The sequence below is a fragment of the Salmo salar genome, chromosome ssa11 (genome assembly GCF_905237065.1).
Source record: "Salmo salar chromosome ssa11, Ssal_v3.1, whole genome shotgun sequence".
Lineage (NCBI taxonomy): Eukaryota > Metazoa > Chordata > Actinopteri > Salmoniformes > Salmonidae > Salmo > Salmo salar.
The window spans coordinates 87021990-87034762 of record NC_059452.1 but is presented as its reverse complement, the minus strand read 5'-3'; the positions used below and the strand labels follow the sequence as shown (position 1 = coordinate 87034762).

General features: G+C 41.8%; 1 pseudogene; it reads left to right on the top strand.

Annotated features, from left to right (window-relative positions):
* Nucleotides 1-4138: 4138 nt before the first annotated feature.
* On the top strand, nt 4139-5795 carry LOC123725104 (ras-related protein Rab-36-like; annotated as a pseudogene).
* The last annotated feature ends 6978 nt before the right edge of the window (nt 5796-12773 follow it).

The window sequence follows — 12773 nt, the reverse complement described above, 5'->3', positions numbered from 1 at the left end:
GAAGCAAGGCCCTTACCTGGGAGTACAGCAACAGTCTCTCTGTCTCGCAGTCATTCTGTCAACACACAGTATATTGTATGTAACCACTCAAATTCATACAAACTGCTGCTGACGCAAGTGCCGACTTATATTCACTTTGTCCCATTCTTTAATCTTGTCTGGGATATAGGTGAGAAACCTGTATGATATATATTAATACAAATGTATTCACTGTAGACAGACCTTTTATATCATAAACTCTAAGTATATTTGTCTGGATGTTTAAGTAATCACAAAAGTTAGTAAAAATGTGAAGACCAACATGACAAACATGCTATGAAAAAGTTTGTGTTTTGTTATCTTAAAATAAAACAATGTAAATGAGTTGTTCATACAAAACTATTGCATTTGGTCATCCCCAAAATGTGGCCGTTGAAAGCCTGCGGATAGCTGACAACAGGCTGGCAGGTTTGATGCTGCTCCAGAGTTCCAGAGTCCAGCAGTCTCACCTGGAGGAAAGGGGGATGGACACATGTTAGTTTTGATAAAAGGTTGGGAGACTTACAGGGAGGAGAGAGCATGAGTTGGAGTGAGTACGGTAAATCCAATCCAACCATTGGCCCTGGATAATATGCTAGCATCACACAAGCAGACTACCATAGTATACCATTATGAGTGGTGCTTACTTCTCTGTGCTCTGGGGAGATGGCAGGAAGTTGGTCAGAATGCTCTGGAGGTCCTTGGAACAGGCTGTCTCTGTAGCACCTAGAGAAATGGATAGATCTAGTGAGTACTTTTTTTTTCTTAAAAAAAAATACATTTATATATATATTTTTTTTGTTGCCCTTTTTTCTCCCCAATTTCGTGGTATCCAATTGGTATGTAGTGAGTGTACTTGAAAGAGAGTGCCCTCACTCCAAGACCTACCACTGGTCTAGGGCCTCCTGCCTTGCCTTCTTAGCGTAGTCTCTTTGACAGGGAGTTACTCCAGGAGTAGACCATTGTATTAGTTCTTGAAATGGTATAATACGATGTAAAGGAAAAAATTATATCATGACTTAATGGCATGGAGTGCTCCATGTTTCTGCTGATTGCAAGCCTCAACCTGGATGAATGATTCATGCCTGTAAATGAGCGGTCATCACTAGTTACCACAGCCATAACGTCATACATCCTGCCTACTTCTCCAATTTCTCTTCTTAAAATTTGATTTTAAACCTAAGCCTAACCTAAGCACACTGATAAATGTATACCTAACCTTAAATTAAGACCAAAAAGTAACAGTTTGTTTTTATGATTTTTTAAGATTTGGCCAAAAAATATACACTGCATTTTGTGATAATGGTTATGACAAATTACATGGAATCCATGTGAATTTATAGATAAGCTATTATTGATATTATGGCACCACGTATCATTTCACTAACAATTACAACCTCGACTTATTCCATAATGACATCAACGACAACATGCTCCTATGCATCAACACCATTATCCAAGAAACCCTAGACCCACTCAATTTGCATACCGCCCCAACAGATCCACAGATGATGCAATCTCTATTGCACTCCACACTGCTCTTTCCCACCTGGACAAAAGGAACATCTATGTGAGAATGCTGTTCATTGACTACAGCTCAGCGTTCAACACTATAGTGCCCTCGAAGCCCATCAATATGCTAAGGACCCTGGGACTAAACACCTCCCTCTGCAACTGGATTCTGGACTTCTTGACAGGCCGCCCCCAGGTGGTAAGGGTAGGTAACAACACATCTGCCACGCTGATCCTCAACACAGGGGCCCCTCAGGGGTGTGTGCTCAGTCCCCTCCTGTACTCCCTGTTCACTCATGACTGCACGGCCAGGCACGACTCCAACACCATCATAATGGCACAACACCAAGTTCGTCGATGACACAACAGCGGTAGGTCTAATCACCAACAACAACGAGACAGCCTATAGGGAGGAGGTCAGAGACCTGGCCGTGTGGTGCCAGGACAACATCATCCCCCTCAATGTGATCAAGACAAAGGAGAAGATTGTGGACTACAGGAAAAAGAGGACCGAGCACGCCCCCATTGTCATTGACAGGGCTGCAGTGGAGCAGGTCGAGAGCTTGAAGTTCCTTGGTGTCCACATCACCAACAAACTAACATGGTCCAAGCACACCAAGACAGTCGTGAAGAGGGCACGACAACACCTATTTCCCCTCAGGAGACTGAAAAGATTTGGCATGGGTCCTCAGATCCTCAAAAGGTTCTACACCTGCACCATCGAGAGCATCCTGACTGGTTGCATCACTGCCTGGTATGGCAACTGCTCGGCCTCCAACTGCAAGGCACTACAGAGGGTAGTGCAAACGGCCCAGTACATCACTGGGGCCAAGCTTCCTGCCATCCAGGACCTCTATACCAGGCTGTGTCAGAGGAAGGCCCTAAAAATTGTCAAAGACTCCAGCCACCCTAGTCATAGACTGTTCTCTCTGCTACCGCATGGCAAGCTGTACCGGAGCGCCAAGTCTAGGTCCAAGAGGCTTCTAAACAGCTTCTACCCCCAAGCAATAAGACTCCTGAACACCTAATCAAATGGCTACCCAGACTATTTGCATTGCCCCCCCCCCCCCCATTATTTTACACCACTGCTACTCTCTATTGTCATCATCTATGCATAGTCACTTTAATAACTCTACCTTCATGTACATATTACCTCAACTAACCGGTGCCTCCGCACATTGACTTTGTACCCGTACCCCCCTGTATATAGTCTCGCTATTGTTATTTTACTGCTGCTCTTTAATTACTTGTTACTTTTATTTCTTGTTCTTATCCTTTTTTTAAAACTGCATTGTTGGTTAGGGGCTCGTCAGTAAGTATTTTACTATAAGGTCTACAGCTGTTGAATTTGGCGAATGTGACTAATAACATTTGATTTGACTATAGTTAGCTGCTAGCTTAGCCAGATGCAGCCTGTGAGGCTGGGATAATTTTGCACCCAAACTGCTTCAAATAGGGTGATTAGCCTAGGTAGCTAGCTAGCTAAATGAAAGTATCGACTATTGCTTAATTCAGAAAGTAGGCTTCACCTCCGAGTTACATCTGTAGGCAATAGCTTGCTAGCTAGCGGGATCTAGCTAATGTGAGCTAGCTTGCATTGTTTCTGATACGCCACAGTCCTGCTTACTTTACATCTGACAGATATGTAACTACTGTAGCTAGCTAGATAATAATGGTTTATGATAATTGCAGTTCATTATCTAGCACTTAGCCAGGTAACCAACTATGCAGTTATAAAAGACACTCACTCTGTAACTTACCATACTTTTCTGACCAACTAGACATAGTCGCAGAAGTAAGGGTGTTGAGGCTGCTGCAGCTTTAAGATTTCCCTTCACTGGAACTATGGAGCCTGAACCATGAAAAACAGCCCCAGACAATTATTCCTCCTCCACCAAACTTTACAGTTGGCACTTTGCATTCAGGCAGACAGCGTTCTCCTGGCATCTGCCAAACCCAGATTCGACTGCCAGATGGTGAAGCGGGATTCATCACTCCAGAGAAAGCATTTTCACTCCTCCAGAGTCCAATGGCGGCGAGGTTCACAACACTCCAGCCGACGCTTCGCTTGCACACGGTGTTCTTAGGCTTTTGTGCGGCTGTCGGCCATGGAAACCCATTTTATGAAGCTCCCGACGATCAGTTCTTGTGCTGACGTTGCTTCCAGAGGCAGTTTGGAACTCGGTAGTGAGTGTTGCAACCGAGGACAGACTTAGCGGTCCCATTCTGTGAGCTTGTGTGGCCTACCACTTAGCTCCAAAGCCATTGTTGATCCGTTTCCACTTCAATAACAGAACTTAGAGTTGACCAGGGCAGCTCTAGCAGGGCAGAAATTTGACAAACTGACTTTTTCCAACGTGGCATCCTATGACAGTGCCACGTTGAAAGTCACTGAGCTTTTCAGTAAGGCCATTCTACTGCCAATGTTTTGTTGTTTATCTTTTGAGATTGCATGGCTGGGTGCTCTATTTTATACACCTCACCTAAATCCACAAATTTGAAGGGGTGTCCACATACTTTTGTATATATAGTGTAGCTATTCAGTACGTTGCAGTAGTCATGGCCAGGATTCTCGTTCACAGGTTGATCATCGCACAGCCCTACCATAATGCAGGAGACATCACCTGTGAGCAGAGACAGGGTCATATCCAAATTCCCAAAGGTACCTAAACAACACACCATCAGCCTGCTACCAGCCAACTGGCCATCTGGACCAACTCAAAGCTACCATAGTGTTTTAGTGGCTCGGGAAAGCCGCACTGGCGTACACCCCCCTCAGGGCTGCAAAGGCTTCAGAGGATGTGGCAAGACAGACATATTCCCAGTACGCAATGATTTAGCTACATAGGAATACTTTCCCCCACAGTCTCTTGGCGCCTTTTCAAAAATAAATTAAATTAAAAGTTCAGTGGAGTTTAAGTGCCATTTTATAATGCTGGATATGAGAAGGGCTTTTACAGTGATGTCAACAAGAATAAATGGAACACCGAGACTTCAGAGACAGCTGGTATTTTCATGGAACACAATAAAAAATGCCATCAGCATGTCAGATGGACGCTCATAACAAGATCAATGTCAGTGCTGCATTATTGTTTTCATTACAGATACCAAACAATGCATAAACTCTTCTGTGTGATTGCATGTCATTGAGAGCGATGTGGGTTAATGTCGATGCTACAGTTGTTTCCAGTGTTATACTCTACAGGCCTGTCTGCAGATGGAGGACTGGAATACTCAGGCAAAGGTTGTCTGTTAAGACAGCGCCAACAGGCATCAGGGGTGAGTTGCCTCATTAGGTGAATTGTTTGATTAAAGTCTGACTGATTCACTGATTGATTAATATTGGATATATCTGGAAAAGCAACAGTGGTTTCAGATGTTAAATATTTCCTTCAAAGCAGTGGTTGTTGGTGATCTGAATGTGGGCAAGACCTGCCTAATCAACCAGTAAAGTATTCAGCTTTTGACCAGACTACTTGGGGTGGCAGGTAGCCTAGTGGTTAGAGCGTTGGCCTAGTAACCGGAATCCCCGAGCTGACAAGGTAAAAATCTGTTATTCTGCCCCCGAACAAGGCAGTTAACCCACTAGGCTGTCATTGAAAATAGTAATTTGTTCTTAACTGACTTGCCTAGTTAAATAAAGATGCAACATTTCATCTTCCTTTTAGGTGGTAAACAGCCTCCTAACATGCTTGTATATTCTGTGCTGCACTTTCAGGTTCTCAAAGATGTATTTACCAGAGACTACAAGGCCACCATTGGAGGTGACTTTGAGATTGAGAGCTTTGAGCTCTCAGGAGCTCCATTCTCCCTTCAGATGTGAAAGAGGGTCATGGTCTGGTTTGATTTTGTGCCTTATTATTTGATTAGAGACGTTATACTTATTTACTTGTATGCAGGTAATAATTTTTTCCCCCTCCTCTACATAGCTGGGACACAGATGGCCAGGAAAATGTAAAATACATCGCTTCAGCATACTACAGAGGAGTTCAGGGTAAAACCGAGACAGACAGTGAAATACCTTTGTAGAGTAGAATATGGAAACCCTGGGGGGTTCACTGTTGCTGTTTGACATGGCAGACATTAAGACCCTGCAGCACACACGGTAAGTTTATTTAATAGATTATAAAATCAAGAGTGAGCACAATACAAAGATAAATCTGAACGATCAAAGTCAAATTGTATCTCAAATTAAATGTATATTTATCTCTCGCAGGTAATGGCTAGAGGAGGCCATGAGAGAGAATGAACCTGGCTTGTATTAGGTTTTCCTGGTCGGAACCAAGAGTGACCTACTTGTGAGTGCACATACCTGTACATGGTTCTTGTTAGGTAGATAGGCTACTGTAAATAGATATTGTAGAAAGGCACACATGCACTTCCCTACGTATTTATTTGTACAGTGAAGCTAGAACGTTTAATTTAGCTCTATACTCCAGCATTTTGGATTTATTTTGGATTTGTTTTATATGAGGTGACAGTTCAGAATATCAGCTTTTATTTGAGGATATTTTCGTACATACAGTGAGCTCCAAAAGTAATTGGGACAGTGACAATGAATTCCACTCTATCAGAGAATTCTACTGGAGAACTTCAGTCTGAAGCACAGCTGGGTCATGCGGCAAGACAATGATCCAAAACACACAACCAAGACTACATGAAAATGGTTAAAAAGCAACAAATTTGAAGTTCTGGAATGGCCTAGTCAAAGTCCAGACCTAATCCCAATTGAGATGTTGTGGCAGGACTTGAAACGAGCAGTTCATTGTTGAAAACCCACAAATGTCACAGAGTTAAGCAGTTCTGCATTCAAGAGTGGGCCAACATTCCTCCACTGTGATGTGAGACAATGATCAACAACTAAAGGAAGCATGTAGTTGCAGTCATTGTAGCTAAAGGTGTCACAACCAGTTATTGTGTAAGGGGGCAATTACTTTTTCACACGGGAATTGGGTGTTGCATAACTTTGTTAATTAAACAAAACAGGTTCCCTCTAATATTAGGTTTTGGTTGAAGATCTGATAACATTTAGTATAAAAAATATGCAAAAAAAGAGAAAATATGAAAAGGGGCAAATACTTTTTCACTGTATACGTATTAAAGTATTTTAAAGTTTTGTATTTGGTCCCATATTCATAGCACGCAATGATCAAACTTGTGACTCTACGAACTTGTTGGATGCATTTGCTGGTTTGTTTTGTTTGTGTTTCAGATTATTTTGTGCCCAACAGAAATTAATGGTAAATAATGTATTGTATAATTTTGGAGTCACTTTTATTGTAAATAAGAATAGAATATGTTTCTAAACACTTATACATCAATGTGGATCCTACCATGATTACAGATAACGTCCAATTAGAGGACACAGGGGATACCCATGTCAGAGAAGATTGGAAGGGGAGAGGGAGATGGGTAGAAAATGATGAAAGTGGATTTCAAAAGTGGAAAGAACTGTGACTGACACGAGCCTCCATATCTGTCTTAACTGGTATCATTCGTACGTGCCTCACTGTCTAGAATGGACACACAAGAGTCTATAGCCTTTATAATCATAATTTAGTTCTGCCATTTTGGGATGTAATGTATCAACATGCTTGATTTTAATATGGTCATCAATGACCTTTATTTAATGCATTGTATTTTATGAATTCACAGTATTTTGTCTAATTTTGGAAATTAGGGTGCATTTCAGACTATTTTGTATTTGAAGTGGTTTGATGGTTGTTTTATGTAATAGATTATCATGTATTGTAATGTGTAGCCCTAACATTCTGCAGCTGAAAATGTGAAATGTATTGTGTATTTGTGTTATTACTCCTAAGCTCGTCCCTATGCTGAATTGCTACTGCTCAGAGATAGAGCCGGCTGCTGGGCGAGATTACTTATCAAAATAAAGTTCTCTATTTTTGTATGGGTCTCCATTGTGTAACATCTACATATCTCAGTTCCTTTCACTGGATGGCTCTTACTTTATAAAATGCTACAGTGCTTTTTACAAAAGACAATCACCTCAACGGAGGACGGGTTCAATATACTGCTTGGAAGGCATACACATCTCTCCAAACACAGAATAAACTGCAAACAAAAAAATATATTACTGCAGTGGCATAACTTTCTATAAATATTCGGTCAAATTTGAATGAACAAATACTGATACAGAGAAACAAGCATAACTTCTGAGCAGATTTGACCCAAAACAATTGCTCAAGACAGCATGGTCCCCAAAATGGTCGCCTTCAAACAGAATACACACCAATGATTTGTTTTGAAGCCACCGTGCCTCCATCTTGGCACTCCCGCACCGTTGTAAAAAATATTTTGGAAGCTATAAAAATGCATTTCTTAATGTCTACATTTGTTTTTACCATGTTTATTCTATAACATACACTGCAATGCATACTTTTAAGTTATATTATGTGAGCTAAACAAAAATGTAAATAAAATGTTTTATAAAAAAATCATTAAAGTTCTATTTTTTGAAGGTAGTAATGTTACTGTCCCTACTACATCAACAAAAATACATGTTATTTTATCCTTAAAATTACATTACATTTAAATACTGTAAAATTCCATTCATTCCTATGGAGGACTGCCTCTTCTGGGGAGTGCCAATGTGGCCGAGCGGTGGCTTCAAAGCCTCTGATTGGCCAATACATAGCATCAGCAATACAGGATCTATATAAAATGAGATCCAAAAGTATTGGGACAGTGACACATTTTTAGTTGTTTTGGCTCGGTACTCTAGCACTTTGTATTTGAAATGATACAATGACTATGCGGTTAAAATGCATACTGTCAGCTTTAATTTGAAGGGTATTTTCATCGATATCAGGTGAACTGTTTAGAAAATACAGCACCTTTTGTACATAGTCCACCCTATTTTAGGGGACCAAAAGTATTGGGACGAATTCACTTAAAGTATATGTATATTAAAGTAGTCCTAAGTTTTGTATTGGTCCCATATACCTAGCATGCAATGATTTTTACCTTTATTTAACTAGGTAAGTCAGTTAAGAACAAATTCTTATTTACAATGATGGCCTAGGAAGAGTGGGTTAACTGCCTTGTTCAGGGGCAGAAGAACAGCTTTTTACCTTGTCAGTTGATCTAGCAACCTTTCAGTTACTGGCCCAACGCTCTAACCATGAGGCTACCTGCCGCCCCAATTACATAAAACTATACAAACTTGTTGGATTAATTTGCTGTTTGTTTTGGTTGTGTTTCAGATTATTTTGTGCCCAATATAAATTAATGGTAAATAATGTATTGTGTCATTTTGGAGTCACATTTATTGTAAAAAAAGAATAGAATAGATTTATTAACACTTCTACATTAATGTGGATGCTCCTATGATTATGGATAGTTCTGAATGAATCGTGAATAATGATGAGTGAGAAAGTTAGACACACAAATATCACACCCCCAAGACATACTAACCTCTCACCGTGACAGTAATAGGGAGGTTAGCATTTTGGGGGGTATGATATTTGTGTGTCTAACTGTCTCAGTCATCAATATTCACGATTCATTCAGAACTATCCTGCTAGGTAGCAGAATCCACCGCAGCCATTTTGGATTGGCAGTGTCAGCCATTCAGGTCCTGTGTTGTCAACACAAAGTGCCATTCCATAATGGCTGCTGTGGCGACTGCTAGCTAGCATGAGGATGAAAAGGACCATTTTCCGGAGAAACTAGCAGTCTTTCCATCTTCTCGGTGTAACAGTTGGGATAATGGGACTGTTACGGATACAAGTGTGTATCCTGTGTGTTTCTTTTCTCTCCTTCTCCCCATCACAGGTGACAATCATCAGTCCCCAATCAGAAGACACCTGTTCCTTCTCCCTCAACCAATCACAGTCCCTTTCCCTTGGTTTAAAAACCCAGTCAGTTGTTTTCTCCCAGAGCTCATTTTTATCTCGCGAGCTCATTCTCACTCTGTGATCAATCTTTGTGCTCATTCGCTCTTGTGTCCAATCTCTATCTCCCCGTGTCTCTCTCTCTCTGTATTGATCTCTTTTGTTTTTGCAAACTACATGTCACATTTGTCCGGTAATCCTGTGAGTATTGTTTTGTTATTTGACTGTTTGTTTGTTTGGTGGGAAAAGGGGGTACCAAGACAAGTCGCCCATGGGCATACATTACCCGTAGGAATACTGTGTCTAAGTACCATAGTTAGAACTGGGCGGACCACCCACTGTATTTTTGGTTAGTTAGCTAGCTGTTGTTGAAATAGGCTAGTCTAGCTTAGGGGTGGTTTTGGATTATTGTTTCGTTGCTTGGGTCCAGCTCAGCCCCTTTTCCCACACCCCTTTACCGTGTGTTTAAAATAAACCTTTTGAGTTTGACGGTAGATTTCAGTTGTCTGTGGTTTTTGGTTCTCACTGTTACATGTCACGATTATAATTTGCATGATTTATGTTACGGGTCTCGTATCCATCCCCCCTAGACCGCTGGGCCAAAGAGGTTCGTAACATAAGTGGGGGCTCATCCGGGATCTGTCATTACTGACGCCCATACCGCTCATGCAGATTGTTATTGTGTGGTTAGTCAGTGTTGAGCGTCATAAGCATTAGTGTTTGCTATTTGTTGGCTTTTGTGTTTGGTAGTAGTTCAAGATGGCTACTTTTGAGTTGAAATCCTTTTTGGATAACCCTTTGTGGGAGGTGTTTAATAAATGTCGTAAAATTGATTTAATGACCTTGGCAGAACATTATTCATTGTCTATTTCTCACAATTTAGTTAAGGCGGAGGTTAAGAAACTAGTGTTAAATGTATTGTTGAAAGAGCAGGTGCTTGTGTTACCGCTGCCTGAGCCTACTACCCCTGTAGGGGATGTTGCTGCTCCTGTAAGCCCGTCGGTGTCTGAGACCGAAGGCGAGGCTAAAGCTCCAGCTACATTGCCCCGTTTTGATCCACTCTCCCCACTGTCAACTGGTGATGCCAGAAGGGATGTCCGTTCTATACAGTTTCAACTGGAGGCAGAAGAGAGAGCCCAAATTAGGCGAGAAAATCTCCAGTTAGAAATGTGTAAACTTGAGGCAGAAAAAGAAAGAGAACAGCGGCAGTTGGAAATCTGTAAAATAGAGGCTGAAAAAGAAAGAGAACAGCGGCAGATGGATTTCAAAATGCGCCAAATGGAACTGGAAGCAGAGACAGCGAGGCTAGCCTTCGTTCCTACTGTGCCTGTTAGTGAGTCGTCCTCACCAGCTGTAGCTTCCAACACGTTTGACATTAGTAGGCAGATTGCCTTAGTACCTTTGTTTAGAGAGTCAGAGGTTGACTCCTATTTTTGTGTGTTTGAACGTATAGCTGTAGCCTTGAAATGGCCTGAAGAAGTATGGTGTTTATTGCTACAATGTAAATTAACTGGTAAAGCCCAAGAGGTTTTATCAGCGCTACCTCTGGAAGATAGTTTGAACTATGAAGTGGTCAAAGCTACCGTTCTTCGCGCTTATGAGCTTGTGCCTGAGGCATACCGACAGAGATTTAGGTCTCATAGAAAGTCTTCTAATAAGACTTATGTGGAGTTTGCTAGAGACAAGGGAAATCTGTTTGATAAATGGCATGCTGCTAGTAAGGTAACTAATTTCAACTCTCTCCGGGAGTTAATTTTGTTGGAAGAGTTTAAAAATTGTTTACCCGAACGCATTGTAGTATACCTAAATGAACAGAAAGTATCCTCCCTGTCAGAAGCGTCTGTGTTGGCAGACGAGTTTGTGTTGACGCACAAGAGTGTGTTTTCGGCTCATACTGAGAGTAGAGCTACTGAGTTGCCTACTTTTAGTCCTGGTCGGCCCGCAGTATATCAATCACGCCAGAAAAATGAGCGTCCCTGTTTCTATTGTCATAAAGTGGGACATATGATTAATGATTGCTTCCTACTAAAACGCAAACAAGGGATGCCTATTCGTGCAAAGCCGCCGACAGGTGTTGGGCTAATTCGTACTGTTGTGAGGTCTGAAACGAAACCAGTGCCTCAGGGTAAATGTAGTTTGAAAGTCTCAGTACCCGACCGCAGTTACGAACCGTTCATTTTCGAGGGGTTTGTGTCCATAGCGAATGACGAAGCATCTCAGCGTCCTGTTAAAATCCTTAGAGATACTGGTGCGGCACAGTCATTTATATTGTCTGATGTGTTGCCCTTATCCGACAATACATACTGTGGTTCCAGTGTGTTAGTTCAGGGTATTGAAATGGGTTTTGTCCCAGTGCCATTGCACTTTGTGAATGTACACTCTGAGTTGATCAGTGGAATATTCAGAGTGGGGGTACGTCCTATGTTGCCAGTAAAAGGTGTGACCTTTATAATGGGTAACGATATTGCTGGAGGAAAGGTAGTACCCGTATTGGAAGTGTTGGATAAAAGTGACCACTCTCTCTCCAATGAGTTGGCACAGAGTTATCCCCATGTGTTCCCCGCTTGTGCTGTCACTCGTGCTCAGGCAAGACAAGTGGGTGACGTGATAGATTTGTCGAACACTGTTCTGTTCAAAGAAGATGATCAAGAGGATGGGTTGTGTACTACCTCTGCGAAGCTGATCACCTCTGACAAACAGACAAGGGAAGAATCGAAGTATGTTGAACTTATTGCTGAGGCAATACAGTTACCAGTCACTCGTGAGCAGCTGATTGCTAACCAGAAGGTTGACAACAAGCTTGCTAAATGTTTTTCTAGTGTTGTCTCATTGGAAGAGGTAAAGAAGAAGAATGTGGCTTACTTTCTTGATGGTAATCTCCTCATGCGTAAATGGACATCCCATGGTGGCGCGGAGGGAGATTGGAATGCTGTTTACCAAATAGTGATTCCTACAGCCTTTCGACACAATGTGTTATCCCTTGCTCATGATCACCAGTGGTCTGGACACTTAGGGATCACGAAGACTTATGATCGGATCCTTCGACATTTCTTTTGGCCAGGTTTAAAACAAGATGTGGCTCAGTTCTGTCGGACATGTCACACATGTCAGGTTACAGGAAAACCAAATCAGGTTATTCCTCCTGCTCCTCTTTGTCCTATACCTGTCATAGGTGAACCATTTGAACATGTGGTGGTTGATTGTGTTGGACCGTTACCGAAGACAAAATCGGGTAACCAGTTTCTGTTAACGATAATGTGTATGGCAACAAGATACCCCGAAGCCATTCCTCTGAGAAGGATTACAGCTCCAGTGGTGAGTAAAGCCTTAATTAAGTTCTTCACGACATTCGGGTTACCTAAGGTGGTACAAACTGATCAAGGTACA